A 24552-nucleotide genomic window follows, 5' to 3' on the forward strand; every position below is an offset into this window, starting at 1 on the left:
GAGGGAGGGAGGGAGGGTGACACAGAATAGTAACAGCTATACAGCTACAGTGGAGGGGAGGGAGACAGAACAGTAACAGCTATACAGCTACAGTGGAGGGGAGGGAGACAGAACAGTAACAGCTATACAGTGAGGAGGAGGGAGGAGGGAGAGACAGCCCAGCTTTAGTTCAGAATGAGAAAGAGAGTGAAACAGTAATTCTAGAACTCTGTTTCTCCCCTGTAGGTTCTAGAGTTGGTCACTATGGGTGATGCCACAGTGACACCTACCGGTGGACTGTCTGATGTTGTTTAGAAATCAAATCAAATCAAACTTTATTTATCACAAGCGCCGAATACAACCAGTGTAGACTTTACTGTGAAATGATTACTTACAAGCCCTTAACCAACAGAGCAGTTCAAAAAGAAGAAAATATTTACCAAGTAGACTAAAATAAAAAGTAATAATAAAAAGTAACACAATGAAAATAACAATAACGAGGCTCTATACAGGGGGTACCGGTACAGAGTCAATGTGGAGGCTATATACAGGGGGTACCGGTACAGAGTCAATGTGGAGGCTATATACAGGGGGTACCGGTACAGAGTCAATGTGGAGGCTATATACAGGGGGTACCGGTACAGAGTCAGTGTGGAGGCTATATACAGGGGGTACCGGTACAGAGTCAGTGTGGAGGCTATATACAGGGGGTACCGGTACAGAGTCAATGTGGAGGCTATATACAGGGGGTACCGGTACAGAGTCAGTGTGGAGGCTATATACAGGGGGTACCGGTACAGAGTCAATGTGGAGGCTATATACAGGGGGTACTGGTACAGAGTCAATGTGGAGACTATATACAGGGGTACTGGTACAGAGTCAATGTGGAAGCTATATACAGGGGGTACCGTACAGAGTCAACGTGGAGGCTATATACAGGGGGTACCGGTACATAGTCAATGTGGAGGCTATATACAGGGGGTACTGGTACAGAGTCAATGTGGAGGCTATATACAGGAGGTACCGGTACAGAGTCAATGTGGAGGCTATATACAGGGGTACTGGTACAGAGTCAATGTGGAGGCTATATACAGGGGGTACCGTACAGAGTCAATGTGGAGGCTAAATACAGGGGGTACCGGTACAGAGTCAATGTGGAGGCTATATACAGGGGGTACTGGTACAGAGTCAATGTGGAGACTATATACAGGGGGTACTGGTACAGAGTCAATGTGGAAGCTATATACAGGGGGTACCGGTACAGAGTCAACGTGGAGGCTATATACAGGGGGTACCGGTACATAGTCAATGTGGAGGCTATATACAGGGGGTACTGGTACAGAGTCAATGTGGAGGCTATATACAGGAGGTACCGGTACAGAGTCAATGTGGAGGCTATATACAGGGGGTACTGGTACCGAGTCAATGTGGAGGCTATATACAGGGGGTACCAGTACAGAGTCAATGTGGAGGCTATATACAGGGGGTACCGGTACAGAGTCAATGTGGAGGCTATATACAGGGGGTACTGGTACAGAGTCAATGTGGAGGCTATATACAGGGGGTACTGGTACAGAGTCAATGTGGAGGCTATATACAGGGGTACCAGTACAGAGTCAATGTGGAGGCTATATACAGGGGTACCGGTACCGAGTCAATGTGGAGGCTATATACAGGGGGTACCAGTACAGAGTCAATGTGGAGGCTATATACAGGGGTACTGGTACCGAGCCAATGTGGAGGCTATATACAGGGGGTACTGGTACAGAGTCAATGTGGAGGCTATATACAGGGGTACCAGTACAGAGTCAATGTGGAGGCAGGAGGCACCGGTACCGAGTCAATGTGGAGGCAGGAGGCACCGGTACAGAGTCAATGTGGAGGCTATATACAGGGGTACTGGTACTGAGTAGGTGTGGAGGCTATATACAGGGGTACCGGTACAGAGTCAATGTGGAGGCTATATACAGGGGGTACCGGTACAGAGTCAGTGTGGAGGCTATATACAGGGGGTACCGGTACAGAGTCAATGTGGAGGCTATATACAGGGTATTACGGTACAGAGTCAATGTGGAGGCTATATACAGGGGTACCGGTACAGAGTCAATGTGGAGGCTATATACAGTGGGTACCGGTACAGAGTCAATGTGGAGGCTATATACAGGGGGTACCGGTACAGAGTCAATGTGGAGGCTATATACAGGGGGTACCGGTACAGAGTCAATGTGGAGGCTATATACAGGGGGTACCGGTACCGAGTCAATGTGGAGGCTATATACAGGGGGTACCAGTACAGAGTCAATATGGAGGCTATATACAGGGGGTACCGGTACAGAGTCAATGTGGAGGCTATATACAGGGGTACCGGTACAGAGTCAATGTGGAGGCTATATACAGGGGCTACTGGTACAGAGTCAATGTGGAGGCTATATACAGGGGGTACCGGTACAGAGTCAATGTGGAGGCTATATACAGGGGTACAGATACAGAGTCAATGTGGAGGCTATATACAGGGGGTACCGGTACAGAGTCAATGTGGAGGCTATATACAGGGGGTACCGGTACCGAGTCAATGTGGAGGCTATATACAGGGGGTACCAGTACAGAGTCAATGTGGAGGCTATATACAGGGGGTACTGGTACAGAGTCAATATGGAGGCTATATACATTGGGTACCATTACAGAGTCAATGTGGAGGCTATATACAGGGGGTACCGGTACAGAGTCAATGTGGAGGCTATATACAGGGGGTACCGGTACAGAGTCAATGTGGAGGCTATATACAGGGGTACCGGTACAGAGTCAATGTGGAGGCTATATACAGGGGGTACCGGTACAGAGTCAATGTGGAGGCTATATACAGGGGGTACCGGTACAGAGTCAATGTGGAGGCTATATACAGGGGGTACCGGTACCGAGTCAATGTGGAGGCTATATACAGGGGGTACCAGTACAGAGTCAATGTGGAGGCTATATACAGGGGGTACCGGTACAGAGTCAATGTGGAGGCTATATACAGGGGGTACTGGTACAGAGTCAATGTGGAGGCTATATACAGGGGGTACTGGTACAGAGTCAATGTGGAGGCTATATACAGGGGGTACCAGTACAGAGTCAATGTGGAGGCTATATACAGGGGGTACCGGTACCGAGTCAATGTGGAGGCTATATACAGGGGGTACCAGTACAGAGTCAATGTGGAGGCTATATACAGGGGGTACTGGTACCGAGCCAATGTGGAGGCTATATACAGGGGGTACTGGTACAGAGTCAATGTGGAGGCTATATACAGGGGGTACCAGTACAGAGTCAATGTGGAGGCAGGAGGCACCGGTACCGAGTCAATGTGGAGGCAGGAGGCACCGGTACAGAGTCAATGTGGAGGCTATATACAGGGGGTACTGGTACTGAGTAGGTGTGGAGGCTATATACAGGGGGTACCGGTACAGAGTCAATGTGGAGGCTATATACAGGGGGTACCGGTACAGAGTCAGTGTGGAGGCTATATACAGGGGGTACCGGTACAGAGTCAATGTGGAGGCTATATACAGGGTATTACGGTACAGAGTCAATGTGGAGGCTATATACAGGGGGTACCGGTACAGAGTCAATGTGGAGGCTATATACAGGGGGTACCGGTACAGAGTCAATGTGGAGGCTATATACAGGGGGTACCGGTACAGAGTCAATGTGGAGGCTATATACAGGGGGTACCGGTACAGAGTCAATGTGGAGGCTATATACAGGGGGTACTGGTACCGAGTCAATGTGGAGGCTATATACAGGGGGCACCGGTACAGAGTCAGTGTGGAGGCTATATACAGGGGGTACCGGTACAGAGTCAATGTGGAGGCTATATACAGGGGGTACCGGTACAGAGTCAGTGTGGAGGCTATATACAGGGGGTACCGGTACAGAGTCAATGTGGAGGCTATATACAGGGGGTACCGGTACAGAGTCAATGTGGAGGCTATATACAGGGGTACCGGTACAGAGTCAGTGTGGAGGCTATATACAGGGGGTACCGGTACAGAGTCAATGTGGAGGCTATATACAGGGGGTACCGGTACAGAGTCAGTGTGGAGGCTATATACAGGGGGTACCGGTACAGAGTCAGTGTGGAGGCTATATACAGGGGGTACCGGTACCGAGTCAATGTGGAGGCTATATACAGGGGGTACCGGTACAGAGTCAGTGTGGAGGCTATATACAGGGGGTACCTGTACCGAGTCAATGTGGAGGCTATATACAGGGGGTACCGGTACAGAGTCAGTGTGGAGGCTATATACAGGGGGTACCGGTACAGAGTCAATGTGGAGGCTATATACAGGGGGTACCGGTACAGAGTCAATGTGGAGGCTATATACAGGGGGTACCGGTACAGAGTCAATGTGGAGGCTATATACAGGGGGTACCGGTACAGTGTCAATGTGGAGGCTATATACAGGGGGTACTGGTACCGAGTCAATGTGGAGGCTATATACAGGGGGTACCGGTACAGAGTCAATGTGGAGGCTATATACAGGGGGTACTGGTACAGAGTCAATGTGGAGGCAGGAGGCACCGGTACAGAGTCAGTGTGGAGGCTATATACAGGGGGTACGGGTACCGAGTCAATGTGGAGGCTATATACAGGGGGTACCGGTACAGAGTCAATGTGGAGGCTATATACAGGGGGTACCGGTACCGAGTCAATGTGGAGGCTATATACAGGGGGTACCGGTACAGAGTCAATGTGGAGGCTATATACAGGGGGTACCGGTATAGAGTCAGTATGGAGGCTATACACAGTGGGTACTGGTACAGAGTCAATATGGAAGCTATATACAGGGGGCACCGGTACAGAGTCAATATGGAGGCTATATACAGGGGGCACCGGTACAGAGTCAATGTGGAGGCTATATACAGGGGGCACCGATAACGAGTCAATGTAGAGGCTATATACAGGGGGTACCGGTACAGAGTCAATGTGGAGGCTATAAACAGGGGGTACAGATTGTGAATGTTGACCTGTTTAAAGGTCTTAAACACATCGGCCACGGAGAGCGTTATCACACAGTCATCCAGAACAGCTGGTGCTCTCATGCATGCTTCAGTGTTGCTTGCATCAAAGCGAGCATAAAAGGCATTTAGCTCATCTGGTAGTCTCACGTCACTGGGCAGCTCGTGTCTGGGTTTCCCTTTGTAGTCCTTACAACTTTTTTAGGGATAGGGGGCAGTATTCGGAAGTTTGGATGACTGAGGTGCCCAAAGTAAACTGCCTGTTACTCAGGCCCAGAAGCTAGGATATTGGATAGAAAACACTCTGAAGTTTCTAAAACTGTTACAATAATGTCTGTGAGTATAACAGAACTGATTTGTTTGGCAAAACCCAGAGGGCAATCCATCCAGGAACATTTTTGTTTGAGGTCATTTGACTTTCCAATCTATCCAATCTAAAACGAAACTCCAGAAAATCACATTGTTTGATTTTTAAGTAATTCATTTGCATTTTATCAAGCAAAGAGGCACTGAGTTTGAAGTTTGGCCTTGAAATACATCCACAGGTACCCTTCCAATTGACTCAAATGATGTCAATTAGCCTATCAGAAGCTTCTAAAGCCATGACATCATTTTCTGGAATTTTCCAAGCTGTTTTAAAGGCACAGTCAACTTAGTGTATGTAAACTTCTGACCCACTGGAATTGTGAAACAGTGAATTATAAGTGAAATAATCTGTCTGTTAACAATAGTTGGAAAAATGACTTGTGTCAAGCACAAAGTAGATGTCCTAACCGACTTGCCAAAAGTCAGTTAGGACAAGAAATTTGTGGAGTTGTTGGAAAACGAGTTTTAATGACTCCAACCTAAGTGTATGTAAACTTCCGACTTCAACCGTATATGATTACACTCTTATTCAGAACAAAGACCAGGCAGCTAAAGATAATAATCATTAGTGAAAATGAATTTATTTTATCTTTGCATTGTAAAATAATTAGAAAAATACATCTATTTCCTATGATCTATTTCATTTCCGTGATCATTGCAGAATACATTGATTTTCTGACTGGGATGGTTTCATACTGGTGAAATAGCCTATAGACCTACAACAAGATAGGCTACCATTCGTCCCATCTCTGATTTAATTGGACTCACTTCACAGTAGTAAATAGGTATTTCAAGTATTCTGCACTCTGCGATCCAATCCAAAGTGTTTAACGGTAGTCTGAATACTGTTAGATGTCTCTTCTACTTCTTCTTCATTTATAAACATAATGCTTTATACATGTATCATAGCAGAATAAATTCATTTTCTGGAGATGATGAGTTCATATTCCTGATGTAGCCATTCAACATATTACCATAGTTGCTCTATGCAAATGAAAGGGTTCATGCAGTAGGTGAAGTATGTAGTGCTACTTCTGCTACCCCTGCTACCTCTGCTACCACTGCTACTTCTGCTACCACTGCTACCGCTGCTACCACTGCTACCACTGCTACCACTGCTACCACTGCTACCTCTGCTACCACTGCTACCTCTGCTACTTCTGCTACCACTGCTACCACTGCTACCTCTGCTACCACTGCTACCGCTGCTACCACTGCTACCACTGCTACCACTGCTACCTCTGCTACCACTGCTACCACTGCTACCTCTGCTACCACTGCTACCACTGCTACCGCTGCTACCGCTGCTACCGCTGCTACCACTGCTACCACTGCTACCGCTGCTACCGCTGCTACCGCTGCTACCGCTGCTACCGCTGCTACCGCTGCTACCGCTGCTACCGCATTCAGTATTCAGAATCCTTATCTTTTTCCACATTTTGTTACGTTTAAAAATTAAAAATAAACGGAAATACCACATTTTCCTAAGTATTCAGACCCCTTTACTCAATACTTTGTTGAAGCACATTTGGCAGCGATAACTGTCTTCAGTCTTCTTTGGTATGACGCTACAAGCTTGGCACACCTGTATTTGGGGAGTCTCTCCCATTCTTCTCTGCAGATCCTCTCAAGCTCTTTCAGGTTGGATGGGGAGCGTCGCTGCACAGCTATTTTCAGGTCTCTCCAGAGATGTTCAATGGGTTCAAGTCCGGGCTCTGGCTGGGCCACTCAAGGACATTCAGAGACTTTTCCCGAAGCCACTCCTCCGTTGTCCTGGCTGTGTGCTTAGGGATGTCGTTCTGTTGGAAGGTGAACCTCCGCCCCAGTCTGAGGTCCTGAGTGCTCTGGAGTAGGTTTCCATCAAGTTTTTTGTCTGTACTTAGCTCAGTTCATATTTCCTGCGTTCCTGACTAGTTTCCCATTCCCTTCCCCTAAAAAAGATCTCCACAGAATGATGCTGCCACCACCATTCTTCACCATAGGGATGGTGCCAGGTTTCCTCCAGACATGACACTTGGCATTTAGGCCAAATAGTTCAATTTTTGATTTTATCAGACCAGAGAATCTTATTTCTCATGGTCTGAGTCCTTTAGGTGCCTTTTGGCAAACTCCAATCTGGCTGTCATGTGCCTTTTACTGAGGAGTGGCTTCTGTCTGGCCGCTCTATCATCAAGGCCTGATTGGTGAAGTGCTGCAGAGATGGTTGTCCTTCTGGAAAGTTCTCCAATCACCACAAAGGAACTCTGGAGCTCAGTCAGAGTGACCATCGGGTTCTTGGTCACCTCCCTGACCAAGGCCCTTCAACCCTGATTGCTCAGTTTGGCCGGGCGGCCAGCTCTTGGTCGTTCCAAAAATGTTTTGGTACCCTTCCCCAGATCTGTGCCTCAACACAATCTGGTCTCTGAGTTCTATGGACAATTCCTTCGACCTCATGGCATGGTTTGCTCTGACATGCACTGTCAACAGGTGTGTGCCTTTCCAAATCATGTCCAATCAATTGAATTTAGACTCCAATCAAGTTGTAGAAATATCGCAGGGATGATCAATGGAAACAGGATGGACCTGAGCTCAATTTCGAGGCTCATAGCGAAGGGTCTGAATACTTACACCACCGTTCAAGAAGTTTGGGGTCACCTAGAACTGTCCTTGTTTTTGAAAGAAAAGCAAATTTTTTGTCGATTAAAATAACATCAAATTGATCAGAAATACAGTTTAGTTAATGTTGTAAATTACTATTGTAGCTGGAAATGTCTGATTTTTAACGGAATATCTACATAGGCGTACAAAGGCACATTATCAGCAACCATCACTCCTGTGTTCCAATGGCCGTTATGTAAGAAAAGAGGGAGTGAGGAAGAGGGGGAAGGGATAGGAGGGAGGAGGGAGGGATGGGGGGATAGGAGGGAGGAAGAGGGGAGGGACAGGAGGGAGGAGGGGGGATAGGAAGAGGGGGAGGGATATGAGGGAGGAAGAGTGGGAGGGATAGGAGGGAGGGATATGAGGGAGGAGGGAGGGATAGGAAGGAGGAAGAGGGGGAGGGATAGGGGGAGGAAGAGGGGGGCGGGACAGGAGGGAGGAGGGAGGGATAGGAGGGAGGGAGGGATAGGAGGAAGGGATAGGAGGAAGGGATAGGAGGAGGGAGGGATAGGAGGGAGGAGGGAGGGATAGGAGGGAGGGATAGGAGGGAGGAGGGAGGGATAGGACATTTACATTTACATTTAAGTCATTTAGCAGACGCTCTTATCCAGAGCGACTTACACAGCATTCCCACTGATATAGAGGCATGGCCTACATAGCATTCCCACTGATATAGAGGCACGGCCTACATAACATTCCCACTGATATAGGGGCATGGCCTACATAGCATTCCCACTGATATAGGGTCTAGGACTACATAGCATTCCCACTGATATAGAGGCATGGCCTACACAGCATTCCCACTGATACAGTATAGAGGCATGGCCTACACAGCATTCCCACTGATATAGGGTCTAGGACTACACAGCATTCCTACTGATATAGAGGCATGGACTACATAGCATTTCCACTGATATAGGGTCTAGGACTACATAACATTCCCACTGATATAGGAGGGAGGGATAGGAGGGAGGAGGGAGGGATAGGGGGAGAAAGAGGGATAGGAGGGAGGGAGGGATAGGAGGGAGGAGGGAGGGATAGGAGGGAGGGATAGGAGGGAGGGGGGGTAGGAGGGAGGGATAGGAGGAGGAGGGAGGGATAGGAGGGAGGAGGGAGGGAGGGATAGGAGGGAGGGATAGGAGGGAGGAGGGAGGGATAGGAGGGAGGGAGGGAGGGATAGGAGGGAGGAGAGAGGGATAGGAGGGAGGGAGGGAGGGATAGGGGGAGGAAGGGGGAGGGATAGGGGGAGGGAGGGATAGGGCTAGCTATGTGAAACACGGAAAATAAAATAAACGTGCCACAAAACAATAATGAAGTGGATTTCAACTCATCGTTGCCTCTTACATTACATTAGATTACCATTTACATTACATTAGATTACCTTTTACATTACATTAGATTACCTTTTACATTACATTAGATTACCTTTTACATTACCTTACATATTACATTAGATTACCTCTTACATTACATTACATTACCTCTTACATTACATTACATTACATCTTACATTACATTACATTACCTCTTACATTACATTAGATTACTTCTTACATTACATTAGATTACCTCGTACATTACATTACCTCTTACATTACCTTACATATTACATTAGATCACCTCTTACATTACATTAGATTACCTCTTACATTACCTCTTACATTACATTACATTACCTCTCACATTGCATTAGATTACCTCTTACATTACATTACATTACCTCTTACATTACATTACATTACCTCTTACATTACATTACATTACCTCTCACATTGCATTAGATTACCTCTTACATTATATTACATTACCTCTTACATTACATTACATTACCTCTTACATTACATTACATTACCTCTTACATTACATTAGATTACCTCTTACATTACATTAGATTACCTCTTACATTACATTACATTACCTCTTACATTACATTAGATTACATCTTACATTGCATTGGATTACCTCTTACATTACATTACATTACCTCTTACATTGCATTAAATTACCTCTTACATTATATTACATTACCTCTTACATTACATTAGATTACCTCTTACATTACATTACATTTTGTTTTTTACATTCTCTACTTATTGCCCATTGAGAGAGAGGGTATGATACGAAATATGGGACCTCTTACATTACATTAGATTACCTCTTACATTACATTACATTACCTCTTACATTGCATTAGATTACCTCTTACATTGCATTAGATTACATCTTACATTACATTACCTCTTACATTACATCACCTCTTACATTACCTTACATATTACATTAGATTACCTCTTACATTACATTACATTACCTCTTACATTGCATTAGATTACCTCTTACATTGCATTAGATTACCTCTTACATTGCATTACATTACCTCTTACATTGCATTACATTACCTCTTACATTGCATTAGATTACCTCTTACATTACATTACATTACATTACATTACATGACCTCTTACATTACATTAGATTACCTCTTACATTACATTACATTACATTACCTCTTACATTACATTAGATTACCTCTTACATTACATTAGATTACCTCTTACATTACATTACATTTTGTTTTTTACATTCTCTACTTATTGCCCATTGAGAGAGAGGGTATGATACGAAATATGGGACCTCTTACATTACATTAGATTACCTCTTACATTACATTACATTACCTCTTACATTGCATTAGATTACCTCTTACATTGCATTAGATTACATCTTACATTACATTACCTCTTACATTACATCACCTCTTACATTACCTTACATATTACATTAGATTACCTCTTACATTACATTACATTACCTCTTACATTGCATTAGATTACCTCTTACATTGCATTAGATTACCTCTTACATTGCATTACATTACCTCTTACATTGCATTAGATTACCTCTTACATTACATTACATTACATTACATTACATTACCTCTTACATTACATTAGATTACCTCTTACATTACATTACATTACATGACCTCTTACATTACATTAGATTACCTCTTACATTACATTACATTACATTACCTCTTACATTACATTAGATTACCTCTTACATTACATTACCTCTTACATTACATTACATCACCTCTTACATTACATTACATTACCTCTTACATTGCATTAGATTACATCTTACATTACATTACATTACCTCTTACATTACATTACCTCTTACATTACATTACATTACCTCTTACATTACATTACATTACCTCTTACATTACATTACATTACCTCTTACATTACATTACATTACCTCTCGCATTACATTACATTACCTCTTACATTACATTACATTACCTCTTACATTACATTACATTACCTCTTACATTACCTTACCTCTTACATCACATTACATCACCGCTTACATTACTTTACATATTACATTATATTACATTACCTCTTACATTACATTACATTACATCTTACATTACATTACATTACCTCTTACATTACATTACATTACCTCTCACATTACATTACATTACCTCTTACATTACATTACATTACATCTTACATTACATTACATTACCTCTCGCATTACATTACATTACCTCTTACATTACATTACATTACCTCTTACATTACATTACCTTACCTCTTACATTACATTACATCACCGCTTACATTACCTTACATATTACATTAGATTACCTCTTACATTACATTACCTCTTACATTACATTAGAGTACCTCTTACATTACATTACATCACCTCTTACGTTGCATTAGATTACCTCTTACATTACATTTCATTACCTATTGTATTGCATTACATTACCTCTTACATTACATTACATTACCTCTTACATTACATTACATTACCTCTTACATTACATTACATTACCTCTCACATTGCATTAGATTACCTCTTACATTACATTAGATTACCTCTTACATTACATTACATTAGATTACCTCTTACATTACATTAGATTACTTCTTACATTTACATTACCTCTTGCATTACATTACATTACCTCTTGCATTACATTGGTCATGAACCGGCTCGAAGTCTGTAACAAAAAGGTAGACAACGTGGAGATTAGGAATAACAAAAATATATTTATTAATTTAAGTAACGTAAATACAATTAGCAATGGTGTGTGTAGTCAGTAGTGTAAGTGAGTGGTTGCAGGCATAAATGCGATAATGAGGGGTGTTGAAAGGTACCAACGCAAAGAAAACGGCCACAAAATAACACAACCAAAATCTAACAGTGTGTTTGCATGGAGAGTCTACTCAGTGAATGGGGAAGAGGTGTATTTATCCCGGTACACACCTGGGCCCATGTCGTTGACGACCCTCCCAGCTCCGCCCGCCGACATCCTAATAAGGAAAACAAGAGCAATGAGAGAATATGGCAGACAGAGTGGGAGGGTCATCACACATCCTATGAATAGACCACTAGAAGATGCATATCTTTCAGTCTAAAAGGAGAAGGCTATACGGACTTTTCTGACTAGCGAATTGAACCTTTTAAATGAAAAAAAAGCCTAGTCTGTGTATAAAATCATCATCAAATCTTCTCACCTTTTACAGAGCCTCAGTCATGACGTACCCTGGTCTTTTTCCTCAAGCAGGATTTGACCTGCCCTTTCTTCAGTCTGGTCCATACAGTACGTGACTATCGGCATGACAACACATTCCAAGGACCCATCAGCAGAATGTCCATACAGTACGTGACTATCGGCATGACAACACATTCCAAGGACCCATCAGCAGAATGTCCATACAGTACGTGACTATCGGCATGACAACACATTCCAAGGACCCATCAGCAGAATGTCCATACAGTACGTGACTATCGGCATGACAACACAGTCCAAGGGCCCATCAGCAGAATGTCCATATCCCTGGAGACCTTTTCAACTGTCACTACTCACCTAAAGTACACACATGGCATATTTGCATATCCTCCATAAATGTCATTTGGTTAAACATGGTGGAGTATTTAACTTATATTTTCTTTCTACGTATTTTATTGACTTCTGAATTCCTTTTCTCTTTTCTTGTGGTTATAAAACGTATATAACTGAAAGCTTCAGGCCATCCAATTCTCGCAATCTTGTGGGTCCCCGACTCTCCTCTGGGTACAAAACAGCAACAATTACCATGTTCATGTCTGTTTGAACCCTTCAACAGCAGACTGTGAGCTGGGGATGCAGGTAGCATTCTGGGTAAATGTCAGCGTGTGTTCGTCATTAACCTGCTACTTGTATCACCACTTTCAGAAAGGTCACATGGTACTGACGGAGAAAAATACACTGATACTTCTGCTGTGAGACTCAGTATGGAAAGGAGATCACTAATACTGCTGCTGTGAGGATGTGGTAGTAGTTTACTGTTATAGGTAGAGTGGGAGGAGATATAGTAGTTTACTGTTATAGGTAGAGTGGGAGGGGATATAGTAGTTAACTGTTATAGGTAGAGTGGGAGGAGATATAGTAGTTTACTGTTATAGGTAGAGTGGGAGGAGATATAGTAGTTTACTGTTATAGGTAGAGTGGGAGGAGATATAGTAGTTTACTGTTATAGGTAGAGTGGGAGGAGATATAGTAGTTTACTGTTATAGGTAGAGTGGGAGGAGATATAGTAGTTTACTGTTATAGGTAGAGTGGGAGGAGATATAGTAGTTTACTGTTATAGGTAGAGAGGGAGGAGATATAGTAGTTTACTGTTATAGATAGAGTGGGAGGAGATATAGTAGTTTACTGTTATAGGTAGAGTGGGAGGAGATATAGTAGTTTACTGTTATAGATATAGTAGTTTACTGTTATAGGTAGAGTGGGAGGAGATATAGTAGTTTACTGTTATAGGTAGAGTGGGAGGAGATATAGTAGTTTACTGTTATAGGTAGAGTGGGAGGAGATATAGTAGTTTACTGTTATAGATATAGTAGTTTACTGTTATAGGTAGAGTGGGAGGAGATATAGTAGTTTACTGTTATAGGTAGAGTGGGAGGAGATATAGTAGTTTACTGTTATAGGTAGAGTGGGAGGAGATATAGTAGTTTACTGTTATAGGTAGAGTGGGAGGAGATATAGTAGTTTACTGTTATAGGTAGAGTGGGAGGAGATATAGTAGTTTACTGTTATAGATATAGTAGTTTACTGTTATAGGTAGAGAGGGAGGAGATATAGTAGTTTACTATTATAGGTAGAGTGGGAGGAGATATAGTAGTTAACTATTATAGGTAGAGTGGGAGGAGATATAGTAGTTTACTGTTATAGATATAGTAGTTTACTGTTATAGGTAGAGTGGGAGGAGATATAGTAGTTTACTGTTATAGATATAGTAGTTTACTGTTATAGGTAGAGTGGGAGGAGATATAGTAGTTTACTGTTATAGGTAGAGTGGGAGGAGATATAGTAGTTTACTGTTATAGGTAGAGTGGGAGGAGATATAGTAGTTTACTGTTATAGGTAGAGAGGGAGGAGATATAGTAGTTTACTGTTATAGATATAGTAGTTTACTGTTATAGATATAGTAGTTTACTGTTATAGGTAGAGAGGGAGGAGATATAGTAGTTTACTGTTATAGGTAGAGAGGGAGGAGATATAGTAGTTTACTGTTATAGATATAGTAGTTTACTGTTATAGATATAGTAGTTTACTGTTATAGATATAGTAGTTTACTGTTATAGGTAGAGTGGGAGGAGATATAGTAGTTTACTGTTATAGGTAGAGTGGGAGGAGATATAGTAGTTTACTGTTATAGGTAGAGTGGGAGGAGATATAGCAGTTTACTGTTATAGGTAGAGTGGGAGGAGATATAGTAGTTTACTGTTATAGATATAGTAGTTTACTGTTATAGGTAGAGTGGGAGGAGATATAGTAGTTTACTGTTATAGGTAGAGTGGGAGGAGATATAGTAGTTTACTGTTATAGGTAGAGAGGGAGGAGATATAGTAGTTTACTGTTATAGATATAGTAGTTTACTGTTATAGGTAGAGTGGGAGGAGATATAGTAGTTTACTGTTATAGGTAGAGTGGGAGGAGATATAGTAGTTTACTGTTATAGGTAGAGTGGGAGGAGATATAGTAGTTTACTGTTATAGGTAGAGTGGGAGGAGATATAGTAGTTTACTGTTATAGATATAGTAGTTTACTGTTATAGGTAGAGTGGGAGGAGATATAGTAGTTTACTGTTATAGGTAGAGTGGGAGGAGATATAGTAGTTAACTGTTATAGGTAGAGTGGGAGGAGATATAGTAGTTTACTGTTATAGGTAGAGTGGGAGGAGATATAGTAGTTTACTGTTATAGGTAGAGAGGAGGAGATATAGAGGTTAGATATAGTAGTTTACTGTTATAGAGGAGATATAGTAGTTTACTGTTATAGGTAGAGTATAGTAGTTTACTCTTATAGGTAGATATAGTAGTTAACTGTTATAGGTAGAGTGGGAGGAGATATAGTAGTTTACTGTTATAGGTAGAGTGGGAGGAGATATAGTAGTTTACTGTTATAGGTAGAGTGGGAGGAGATATAGTAGTTTACTGTTATAGGTAGAGAGGGAGGAGATATAGTAGTTTACTGTTATAGGTAGAGTGGGAGGAGATATAGTAGTTTACTGTTATAGGTAGAGTGGGAGGAGATATAGTAGTTTACTGTTATAGATATAGTAGTTTACTGTTATAGGTAGAGTGGGAGGAGATATAGTAGTTTACTGTTATAGGTAGAGTGGGAGGAGATATAGTAGTTTACTGTTATAGGTAGAGAGGAGGAGATATAGTAGTTTACTGTTATAGATATAGTAGTTTACTGTTATAGGTAGAGTGGGAGGAGATATAGCAGTTTACTGTTATAGGTAGAGTGGGAGGGATATAGTAGTTTACTGTTATAGGTAGAGTGGGAGGAGATATAGTAGTTTACTGTTAAAGGTAGAGTGGGAGGAGATATAGTAGTTTACTGTTATAGGTAGAGTGGGAGGAGATATAGCAGTTTACTGTTATAGGTAGAGTGGGAGGAGATATAGTAGTTTACTGTTATAGGTAGAGTGGGAGGAGATATAGCAGTTTACTGTTATAGGTAGAGTGGGAGGAGATATATTAGTTTACTGTTATAGGTAGAGTGGGAGGAGATATAGTAGTTTACTGTTATAGGTAGAGTGGGAGGAGATATAGTAGTTTACTGTTATAGGTAGAGTGGGAGGAGATATAGTAGTTTACTGTTATAGGTAGAGTGGGAGGAGATATAGTAGTTTACTGTTATAGGTAGAGAGGAGGAGATATAGTAGTTTACTGTTATAGATATAGTAGTTTACTGTTATAGGTAGAGTGGGAGGAGATATAGTAGTTTACTGTTATAGATATAGTAGTTTACTGTTATAGGTAGAGTGGGAGGAGATATAGTAGTTTACTGTTATAGGTAGAGTGGGAGGAGATATAGTAGTTTACTGTTATAGGTAGAGTGGGAGGAGATATAGTAGTTTACTGTTATAGGTAGAGTGGGAGGAGATATAGTAGTTTACTGTTATAGGTAGAGAGGGAGGAGATATAGTAGTTTACTGTTATAGGTAGAGTGGGAGGAGATATAGTAGTTTACTGTTATAGGTAGAGTGGGAGGAGATATAGTAGTTTACTGTTATAGATATAGTAGTTTACTGTTATAGGTAGAGTGGGAGGAGATATAGTAGTTTACTGTTATAGGTAGAGTGGGAGGAGATATAGTAGTTTACTGTTATAGGTAGAGAGGGAGGAGATATAGTAGTTTACTGTTATAGATATAGTAGTTTACTGTTATAGGTAGAGTGGGAGGAGATATAGCAGTTTACTGTTATAGGTAGAGTGGGAGGGGATATAGTAGTTTACTGTTATAGGTAGAGTGGGAGGAGATATAGTAGTTTACTGTTAAAGGTAGAGTGGGAGGAGATATAGTAGTTTACTGTTATAGGTAGAGTGGGAGGAGATATAGCAGTTTACTGTTATAGGTAGAGTGGGAGGAGATATAGTAGTTTACTGTTATAGGTAGAGTGGGAGGAGATATAGCAGTTTACTGTTATAGGTAGAGTGGGAGGAGATATATTAGTTTACTGTTATAGGTAGAGTGGGAGGAGATATAGTAGTTTACTGTTATAGGTAGAGTGGGAGGAGATATAGTAGTTTACTGTTATAGGTAGAGTGGGAGGAGATATAGTAGTTTACTGTTATAGGTAGAGTGGGAGGAGATATAGTAGTTTACTGTTATAGGTAGAGAGGGAGGAGATATAGTAGTTTACTGTTATAGATATAGTAGTTTACTGTTATAGGTAGAGTGGGAGGAGATATAGTAGTTTACTGTTATAGATATAGTAGTTTACTGTTATAGGTAGAGTGGGAGGAGATATAGTAGTTTACTGTTATAGGTAGAGTGGGAGGAGATATAGTAGTTTACTGTTATAGGTAGAGTGGGAGGAGATATAGTAGTTTACTGTTATAGGTAGAGTGGGAGGAGATATAGTAGTTTACTGTTATAGGTAGAGTGGGAGGAGATATAGTAGTTTACTGTTATAGAGTCGGGGCGATATGAGCGGCATGGGGGGAGGATATGAGTGGTGTGGTGGGTTGTGAGTAGGGGGCTATGAGTGGCTGTGGGGGGTGTGAGTGGGGGCTATGAGTGGCGTGGGGGTGTGTGAGTGGGGGCTATGAGTGGCGTGGGGGGGTGTGGGGGTTCGTGCCGTAGAAATCCATCACAGGCCGCGTTTCGTACACTGACACACAAACTCATTCATCTCACCTCCCTGCTCCGTCATCAGCTACGTTAACAATGTGGGTCGACACACAAGTCAACTTCTCTCTCTCAGTACATACATTACTCACCCTTTATGCTTACCTCCCGTAAGTAACAGGTTTATGGTATAAAGAATATAGAGACAAGTGTTCATGTTTAAATTGATGCAACGTTGATTGGACTTATCAATGTTATGGATGAGCGGGCTGTTTGTTAGGTTCTGTTACTCTCTCTCTCCATCTCTGTAGCTTCCAGGTATTCTGGGATAAGGACCAGAGCTACTGTAATCGGGCTGGGATAAGGACCAGAGCTACGGTATTCAGGCTGGGATAAGGACCCGAGCTACAGTAATCAAGCTGGGATAAGGACCAGCGCTACTGTAATCAGGCTGGGATAAGGACCCGAGCTACTGTAATCAGGCTGGGATAAGGACCAGAGCTACTGTAATCGGGCTGGGATAAGGACCAGAGCTACTGTAATCAGGCTGGGATAAGGACCCGAGCTACTGTAATCGGGCTGGGATAAGGACCAGAGCTACTGTAATCGGGCTGGGATAAGGACCAGAGCTACGGTATTCAGGCTGGGATAAGGACCCGAGCTACAGTAATCAAGCTGGGATAAGGACCAGCGCTACTGTAATCAGGCTGGGATAAGGACCCGAGCTACTGTAATCAGGCTGGGATAAGGACCAGAGCTACTGTAATCAGGCTGGGATAAGGACCAGAGCTACTGTAATCGGGCTGGGATAAGGACCAGAGCTACTGTAATCAGGCTGGGATAAGGACCCGAGCTACAGTAATCGGGCTGGGATAAGGACCCGAGCTACAGTAATCAAGCTGGGATAAGGACCCGAGCTACTGTAATCGGGCTGGGATAAGGACCCAAGCTACTGTAATCAGGCTGGGATAAGGACCAGAGCTACTGTAATCAGGCTGGGATAAGGACCAGAGCTACGGTAATCAGGCTGGGATAAGGACCAGAGCTACTGTAATCGGGCTGGGATAAGGACCCGAGCTACTGTAATCGGGCTGGGATAAGGACCAGAGCTACAGTAATTGGGCTGGTATAAGGACCCGAGCTACAGTAATCGGGCTGGGATAAGGACCAGAGCTACTGTAATCGGGCTGGGATATGGACCAGAGCTACAGTAATTGGGCTGGGATAAGGACCCGAGCTACAGTAATCAGGCTGGGATAAGGACCAGAGCTACAGTAATCAGGCTGGGATAAGGACCAGAGCTACAGTAATCAGGCTGGGATAAGGACACGAGCTACAGTAATCGGGCTGGGATAAGGACCCGAGCTACAGTAATTGGGCTGGGATAAGGACCCGAGCTACAGTAATCGGGCTGGGATAAGGACCCGAGCTACAGTAATTGGGCTGGGATAAGGACCCGAGCTACAGTAATCAGGCTGGGATAAGGACCAGAGCTACAGTAATCGGGCTGGCTTTGTAGTGCCTGTCCTGAATGGCTCGTTCATGTGAATGGGCATATTGGAAGAATCTATGTTCATAGGGATGGGATTCTGTAAATGTGTTATATTGGTGTATTGTATCATGAAAAACGTGTTGCAGTGGATATAATGTATTATGTTTAGCTGAGTGGAAAATGTAGGCTTTGCTGAAGGTGATTGCTGAATTAATTAGTGCTGGGTATGTCCTGATGGGAGGGGCTTCCTCTACAAAAATTATCCTTTCTTTCAGTTCAAGGGGGGAACCATTTTGTTTTGAGCTGTTGATGGGGCAGCATTGTTTTGAGCTGTTGATGGGGCAGCATTGTTTTGAGCTGTTGATGAGGCAGCATTGTTTTAAGCTACGGATGGGGCAGCATTGTTTTAAGCTGTTGATGGGGCAGCATTGTTTTAAGCTACGGATGGGGCAGCATTGTTTTAAACTGTTGATGGGCAGCATTGTTTTTAAGCTACGGATGGGGCAGCATTGTTTTGAGCTGTTGATGGGGCAGCATTGTTTTTAAGCTGTTGATGGGCAGCATTGTTTTTAAGCTGTTGATGGGGCAGCATTGTTTTGAGCTACGGATGGGGCAGCATTGTTTTTAAGCTGTTGATGAGGCAGCATTGTTTTGAGCTACGGATGGGGCAGTATTGTTTTTAAGCTGTTGATGGGGCAGCATTGTTTTGAAGCTGTTGATGGGCAGCATTGTTTTAAGCTGTTGATGGGGCAGCATTGTTTTAAGCTACGGATGGGGCAGCATTGTTTTTAAGCTGTTGATGGGGCAGCATTGTTTTAAGCTGTTGATGGGGCAGCATTGTTTTGAAGCTGTTGATGGGGCAGCATTGTTTTGAGCTACGGATGGGGCAGCATTGTTTTGAGCTGTTGATGGGGCAGCATTGTTTTAAACTGTTGATGGGCAGCATTGTTTTTAAGCTACGGATGGGGCAGCATTGTTTTGAGCTGTTGATGGGGCAGCATTGTTTTTAAGCTGTTGATGGGCAGCATTGTTTTTAAGCTGTTGATGGGGCAGCATTGTTTTGAGCTACGGATGGGGCAGCATTGTTTTTAAGCTGTTGATGAGGCAGCATTGTTTTGAGCTACGGATGGGGCAGCATTGTTTTTAAGCTGTTGATGGGGCAGCATTGTTTTGAAGCTGTTGATGGGCAGCATTGTTTTAAGCTGTTGATGGGGCAGCATTGTTTTAAGCTACGGATGGGGCAGCATTGTTTTTAAGCTGTTGATGGGGCAGCATTGTTTTAAGCTGTTGATGGGGCAGCATTGTTTTGAAGCTGTTGATGGGGCAGCATTGTTTTGAGCTACGGATGGGGCAGCATTGTTTTGAGCTGTTGATGGGGAAGAATTGTTTTGAGATGTTGATGGGGCAGCATTGTTTTAAGCTGTTGATGGGGCAGCATTGTTTTAAGCTGTTGATGGGCAGCATTGTTTTTAAGCTGTTGATGGGGCAGCATTGTTTTTAAGCTGTTGATGGGGCAGCATTGTTTTTAAGCTGTTGATGGGGCAGCATTGTTTTTAAGCTGTTGATGGAGCAGCATTGTTTTGAGCTACGGATGGGGCAGCATTGTTTTTAAGCTGTTGATGGGGCAGCATTGTTTTAAGCTGTTGATGGGGCAGCATTGTTTTAAGCTGTTGATGGGCAGCATTGTTTTAAGCTGTTGATGGGGCAGCATTGTTTTAAGCTACGGATGGGGCAGCATTGTTTTTAAGCTGTTGATGGGGCAGCATTGTTTTAACCTGTTGATGGGGCAGCATTGTTTTGAGCTATGGATGGGGCAGCATTGTTTTGAGCTGTTGATGGGGCAGAATTGTTTTGAGATGTTGATGGGGCAGCATTGTTTTAAGCTGTTGATGGGGCAGCATTGTTTTAAGCTGTTGATGGGCAGCATTGTTTTTAAGCTGTTGATGGGGCAGCATTGTTTTTAAGCTGTTGATGGGGCAGCATTGTTTTTAAGCTGTTGATGGGGCAGCATTGTTTTTAAGCTGTTGATGGAGCAGCATTGTTTTTAAGCTGTTGATGGGGCAGCATTGTTTTAAGCTGTTGATGGGGCAGCATTGTTTTTAAGCTGTTGATGGGGCAGCATTGTTTTTAAGCTGTTGATGGAGCAGCATTGTTTTTAAGCTGTCCCAATAATGGATACTTTGAATGGCAGTACTGTTGTTTTTCTTCCGGATTCACTCTGTAAATACTCTGTCAATAAATACCCAGAAATACCCAGAAGCACAGAAGTACTTTTGCTTTTTATTTGATAGAGGTTTGGTTTTTCGGTTTAGCCTTCTGGCCTATTCTACGTGACACCCCCACATACACCTAGTCACCCGCACCACCCCCCCACACACAACTAGCCACCCGCACCCCCAAACACAGACCTAGCCACCCGTACCCCCCACACATAGACCTAGCCACCCGTACCCCCCACACATAGACCTAGCCACCCGTACCCCCCCCACACAGACCTAGCTACCCGTACCCCCCACACACACACCTTGCCACCCGTACCCCCCACACACACCTAGCCACCCGTACCCCCCACACACACCTAGCCACCCGTACCCCCCCCCCCACACCTAGCCACCCATACGTTCCCACATACCTAGCCACCCGTACCCCCCCCACACACCTAGCCAACCGTACCCCCACACACAGACCTAGCCACCCGTACCACCCCACACACACACCTAGCCACCCGTACCCCCCACACACAGACCTAGCCACCCGTACCCCCAAACACAGACCTAGCCACCCGCACCCCCAAACACAGACCTAGCCACCCATACGTTCCCACACACCTAGCCACCCGTACCCCCCCACACACCTAGCCACCCGTACCCCCACACATAGACCTAGCCACCCGTACCTCCCCACACAAAGACCTAGCCACCCGTACCTTCCCACACACCTAGCCACCCGTACCCCCCCATACACAGACCTAGCCACCCGCACCCCCCACACACAGACCTGGCCACCCGTACCCCCCCACACACAGACCTAGCCACCCGTACCAGCTGTCTGTCTATTGGCTGAATGAGAGACCAGCTGTCTGTCTATTGGCTGAATGAGAGACCAGCTGTCTGTCTATTAGCTGAATGAGAGACCAGCTGTCTGTGTCTTGGCTGAATGAGAGACCAGCTGTCTGTGTATTGGCTGAATGAGAGACCAGCTGTCTGTCTATTAGCTGAATGAGAGACCAGCTGTCTGTGTATTGGCTGAATGAGAGACCAGCTGTCTGTGTATTGGCTGAATGAGAGACCAGCTGTCTGTCTATTGGCTGAATGAGAGACCAGCTGCCTGTCTATTAGCTGAGCTGAATGGGAGACCAGCTGTCTGTCTATTGGCTGAATGAGAGACCAGCTTTCTGTTTACACCTCCAACCATCCCTTCTCCATTTCTCACTTCATCCATTCCTCTCTTTCTCCTTCCAACACTCCCACCTATCACCTGCATCTCAATTAGCGGTTAGGCTAACCAGGAGAGGAGGGAGGAAGTGGTAGACTGGGGATTGGGGTGGAAGGCATCTCAATTAGCGGTTAGGCTAACCAGGAGAGGAGGGAGGAAGTGGTAGACTGGGGATTGGGGTGGAAGGCATCTCAATTAGCGGTTAGGCTAACCGGGAGAGGAGGGAGGAGGAGGTAGACTGGGGATTGGGGTGGAAGGGATGGAGGAAGGAGGGAGGGAGGGAGAGGTAGAGAGATCTCCACCTGGGACCAACTTGGTTCTGGCAGGAGACTCAGAGATGTCTCTCCTCAGCATCCCATTTGCTTTATTCTAACAGGCTGTGTGTTGAATGCTGATGTCTGTCTCAGAGGCACCAGGCTCACACAGATCAGATCACCAAGCACACACAACCTGGGTGTAAGGGCTGTAACAGTCTTTACATGTTGTCAAGCGTGGTTGTCAAGCGTGGTTGTCAAGCAAATAACTGCCGGTTTCACGGTAACCGATCAAAACATGTTTAGCATCTCTTGGCTTCCACGCACAGGCTACAAGCCACCGATACAGACCTTCAGAAAATTCTAAAAAAAGACTAATATATCCATGTAGTATAGCCTACACCATGACAATAAATACATTACGTATTTTAGACACCATGACAATAAATACATTACGTATTTTAGACAGGTCTAAGGAAACAATGACAGGAAGGAAATGTAGTCTATTTATAGCTGAATGAAATGGGAAGGGATATATTCTCCAAACAATTTAAACAGGTCGTCCTATATGCTTATTTTAGAGTTATTTAAGTAACTTTAGTTGTGATAGAAACGTTGGGCTGATGTGTCACGATTTCTAATACGTTCTAAGTCTGCATGATACCGACTATAATGATCATTTGAAAAAAAGTAATGAGAAGCACTTGATAATTTTCTCACCGGGCCTGGAAATTCCCATCGGCATCAACGGCCTTGTGGGTCTGTAATGCCCACTAGAAAAAAATCAGTGCCTTGCGGCCACTTGTGCCCTTGGGCTGAATATAATTATAAATCCCTTCTCCCAGCTGCCAATCACCACGATCCGAAGCACCTCTCACTCAAATGGCTCTCTCAGATATCTCGATTCTTATTAGCCAATGCACGTCACGTGATCAGGTCCTTCTCACAGGCAGTTCAGCAAAGGCGCGTGTCCCTCTTATCGAATTCTGAGGCTCATGTTGAAAATGTTAGAAATGTTTAAATATACTCTTCTTTTAAGCAGCCAATAAGAGGAGTCGGTCAAACCAGAGGACGAGTCCTAACCAGAGGGGTAGACCTAACCAGAGGGGTAGTCCTAACCAGAGGGGTAGTCCTAACCAGAGGGGTAGTCCTAACCAGAGGGGTAGTCCTAACCAGAGGGGTAGTCCTAACCAGAGGGATAGTCCTAACCAGAGGGATAGTCCTAACCAGAGGGGTAGACCTAACCAGAGGGGTAGTCCTAACCAGAGGACGAGTCCTAACCAGAGGGGTAGACCTAACCAGAGGGGTAGACCTAACCAGAGGGGTAGTCCTAACCAGAGGGGTAGACCTAACCAGAGGACTAGTCCTAACCAGAGGGGTAGACCTAACCAGAGGGGTAGTCCTAACCAGAGGGGTAGTCCTAACCAGAGGACTAGTCCTAACCAGAGGACTAGTCCTAACCAGAGGGGTAGACCTAACCAGAGGACTAGACCTAACCAGAGGGGAAGTCCTAACCAGAGGGGTAGACCTAACCAGAGGACTAGTCCTAACCAGAGGGATAGTCCTAACCAGAGGGGTAGACCTAACCAGAGGGATAAATCAAATCAAATCAAATCAAATCAAATGTATTTATATAGCCCTTCGTACATCAGCTGATATCTCAAAGTGCTGTACAGAAACCCAGCCTAAAACCCCAAACAGCAAGCAATGCAGGTGTAAAAGCACGGTGG

This window comes from Oncorhynchus nerka, linkage group LG17 (assembly GCF_034236695.1).
Source record: "Oncorhynchus nerka isolate Pitt River linkage group LG17, Oner_Uvic_2.0, whole genome shotgun sequence".
Classification (NCBI taxonomy): Eukaryota; Metazoa; Chordata; class Actinopteri; order Salmoniformes; family Salmonidae; genus Oncorhynchus; species Oncorhynchus nerka.